Below are 4,272 nucleotides of genomic sequence, written 5' to 3'. Positions count from 1 at the left end.
AGCCTTGAATTGCTCAAAGAGAAAGGAATGCTTCTCAATGATCAGTCTGAAAAGGGGCCTATGAGCATGAGAAATGAGGAGCTCGTTCTGAGTGCCTCCACTGTTCTAACTAGATAATCCTAGGTGGCAAAGAGGTAGAAACAAGGTGAGCTTTCGTGAGGAGGGCACAGAGCACTGCTCACAATTTTAAACTTTACCATTAACCTTTTTGCATATTGAAGGGAGAGACTTTGAATCATGAGGTAGCCTTACCTGTTCAATTAACCTGCCCAAACATGGAACCTCATGCATAATTCAAGACTCAGGATGAGAAGCTACTGGAGAGGAGGCATAATGATCCCAGCAGTAGAAGCTGTTTTCCTTTAGTTCATTTTAATTCTGATGAATATTTGATACATTTTGTTCCTCAGTTTACTTTTTCCCCAGTCACATTATTCAGCCATGTATTTCTTAAGGCTCAGTGAAAACTGTACCATGATAGTCCATGTGAACAAACTTTTCTGTGACAATAAGCTTTAAAAAATTATGTAGAAGCCATCAACAATAGGATTAAAAATACATTCCTTGATGAGATAGCTCAGTGGTCTAAAGTTCCTGCTTAAGCAAGCTTAGGCAAAGGTGCAGAGACCAAGGTTCAATCCCTGGCACCACATGCAGTGCCAGCCCTGCCCCCAGGGTGGCCTGAGGCTGCCACAAAAAAAACCAAAAAACAAAATTCTTGTTGTACAATTGAAGATATAATTGATAGATAGCAAAAAGACAAATAGAAGGGCTGGGGAGATAGTTCAGTTATCTAAGCACTAGCCTAACAAGCTCAAGGACCCTTGTTCAATCCCAGTACCACTGGCGCACAGTCCCAGCCACTGAAATGGGGCATGGTGGCTCACAACTGTAATCCCAGTGCTGGGGAGGCTGAGACAGAAGGATCACAAGTCTGAATTGCATAACAAGACCCTGTATCAAATACATAATTTTTTTAAAGACAGTTTAGATAGCATAATAATATACTCAAAACCTACTTAAAATAGGTTATTATTATTGGAGTTATAGTGATCCTACTCTTTTCAGCCTCCCCAGAGCTGGGATTACAGGCATGTACCTCCACGCCAGACTTGGTGGCCAGCTCAGTGCCCAGAGGCCAGGCCAGCATGGCATGTGATGCCACAGATCGAACTCTAGTCCCTGTGCTTGCCTAAGCAGACACTTAGTCCACTGAGCTATCTCACCGGCCCTCGTGTTAATTCTTAACAATGTTTTTGTTACTTCTTATTCCTCCTGCAGTCTAAAGAGATGATATGTCTTGATACCTTTTGATTCTCAGATGGAAGCCTACAACTCCAGTGCAAAAGGTCATTTGTAAATAATATTTCTTAGTTAACTGCCAGTAAATGATAGTCATCATGCTAGATAACAGGAATAAAAGTAGAATTACACACCAAAACTCAGATACAAATGAATATTACAGTGAGAGAACAGAGAAATGAGTTTTGCATTGTTCTTGAGATCACTATTTAGTAGACCTGGGGAAGTCTTCAAGAAGAGGGACTATTTGAATTTTGTGAAAAGTCTGTCAGGTTAGCAAGCGTCAGCAGTCCTCGTCGGCATGGGAATGTGAGGCAATGGCATGCCAAAAGAATCATGAGCTCATGAGTTTCTCTGAGATTTTAGTTATGAGTTCCTTTGAATGGAATGAAAAATTGGCTTTATATTTAAACCAAACAATAAATGAAAATTAACATTATAATACATTAAATTACATTCGCTTTCCTTTATATTAAATACTCATTTCTCAAAATTCCTAAGAACTAAAATCAAGTAGCAACATTTGGGCATGACCTTTGTTACAAATAAATATTGTCCTTAATTATACAGGGAAGGAGGAAAACCATGTTGAATGCCCATGGCCCAATATTGCTTCGATACTATAATAGTGAAGCAGGGACCTTATTATAGGTTATCGTCACATAAACTTTGACCTTCAACCAAAAAGGCACCTTCTAGTGACTTCCAGATGTAGATGCTTGATCATTAGTAAGCAGTGGAAACCTTATTTTCCATGTTCTTAGTGAATGGATGGGTTATAAAGATATCACCTCATAATTGCAAAAACATGAGAGATATTTGAAGAAATAATTTAAGTATTTTAATGAAGCTCTTGTTCTAGCTCTCCTTCCTGAAAATGGTATTTCAAAGTTAGCCTTTCTAACAGAAAATAGAATAGCTGACAAAAGGAACCACAACTCTATATCTAAACTGGCAGCATATTTGTGTGGTGTGGAATGATACATATGTTCACCGCCCTTTACTGGTTAAACTGTATTTCATTATCATCTCTTTATTTCCACTTCTAATTCTAGCAAAACTATTTCCTATAAACAGGTCAACTCTCTAGCAGTTTTTCACATACGAATTCTTTTAAAATGGCTTGTCCAACTTTATTAAAGCAGTGTTTTCCCTCATTTTTAATTTAATTTCCCTCAGGCACACACTTAGCAGGTCTATTGTCATAAATAGGGAGAAAAATAAATTTACCACCAATTCCAACTGCATCATGTACATAGACATTTGTGCCATCTGTGGCTTTAAAAATTAACTGATAAGATTAGCGATATCTATTTTTAAATTATCATAGTATAATGAACCTCCATACTTGATTATTGTGCTCTTATATACATGAGACTACAAAAGTAAAATCCTCCCAAATAGTATTATTTTAAAAAATTGAATTATTTATATTTAAAAGCTACTACAATTAATTTAATTTTCTTCATGTTTCTGTCTGTTTTGTTCTTATGGGAGTGTAGCCGTCTCTTACTGGCTAAGTTCTTTGAGTTCCTACAGGTTGGGTGAGAGTTCTACTACAGATTCACAGGATGTGGATACTAATTCTTGATAATGGCCACCAGTGAAAGTGCCATTAGCTGTGGACTATATCCTGATGCCTCCCACAATGTTCAAAGCAGAGATAAAGCTAATGTCATCTGCTTCTTTTTTTCTTTCCTGTTCTCTTCCCAACTCTTCTTCTTGTTTTGCATTTATTCTTTTACAAGATATTATTTCTTTGCACCTGAATATTTCAGGTAGAATGAAGGAGTCAGGACACCTTTATCTGACAAGGAAGACTCCAGTTATAATGCTTCTGAGAAAATTAGGCTTCATCCTTGAGAAACCAGTACCCTCCGTGAGGCATTGTGAATAAGACATGCTACCTAACTGGAAGATTTTGCTTTTCAAATTTGAGGGAAAACTGACTAGAAATTTGGAGGTGGGTGTAGAAATTCATACCCTGAGAATCCTCTTGCATTCTAAGATTAAATTAACACATAACAAGCAGCCTAAATAAGTGTTTTGGTTTTAAAAATATCTGGAGACCCAGTCCAAGCTCAGGCCCAGTGAGTGTGTGGGAGAGCTTCCGGCTACCCTGAGCCTATGGTACCTACTGGTCCCAGCCCAGGTGCAGCGTGGGTGAGACCCTCTTCCACCCCCTTGGGACGCCCCCCACCACTCTGCAGCACATCCCCCACCCTGTCTGTTGCATAGGAATTTCCGCCACATTCCGGGAACCCCCAGACCCAGTCCTAGCCCAGGCCAGTGAGTGTGTGGGAAAGCTGCCTCTCCCCCCTACTCCACCTTGTCCCCTCCAGACTCAGATCAGGCCTGGAATACAGGCCTGGGTGAAACCCTGCAGCTGCAATCCCTGCAGAGAGTGTAGGGTCAGAACCACCCAGCTAGTTCAAGAGCAGAACATCTGGCCAGAGGGTCACAACAGGTTCACCCACAAGGGCAGCAACAGGAAAGAGCTGAGCACAGCAGCCAGACCCAAGCCAAGCACAGCTGGATAAATCCAAACTTTGTAGATCTGCACCTGAACTTCAGTATGTGCTAAGGTTATAACTGCAACAAAGATCTACAACAAAGGTCAGAAGACAGTGCTACAGAAAATGACAAGAAGGAACAAAATGCAATCTCAGAACCCAAGCCCACCCATAACAAGTGCAGAGGACACTAACACAGAACAAATTGGGAATCACACACCTAAAAGCAATAAATCAATGGCTTCTGAAATAAAGAAACAACTGCAGAAAGGTATAGAGGAACTCAGATTGGAAATAAAAAAGAAATCCCTGAATTAAAAACATCTGCAGTAAAGAATCAAATGCAGAAACATATAGAGGAAACCCAATGCCCACCCACAAAAAGTGCAGAGGACACTAGCTCGGCTCAAATGTACGAATTAATAACATTGATAGTAAATAAGCAAGAGCAGAAAGT

This window comes from Octodon degus, unplaced genomic scaffold (assembly GCF_000260255.1).
Source record: "Octodon degus isolate 3935 unplaced genomic scaffold, OctDeg1.0 scaffold00082, whole genome shotgun sequence".
Classification (NCBI taxonomy): Eukaryota; Metazoa; Chordata; class Mammalia; order Rodentia; family Octodontidae; genus Octodon; species Octodon degus.
Note: the sequence above shows the minus strand (reverse complement) of the source record.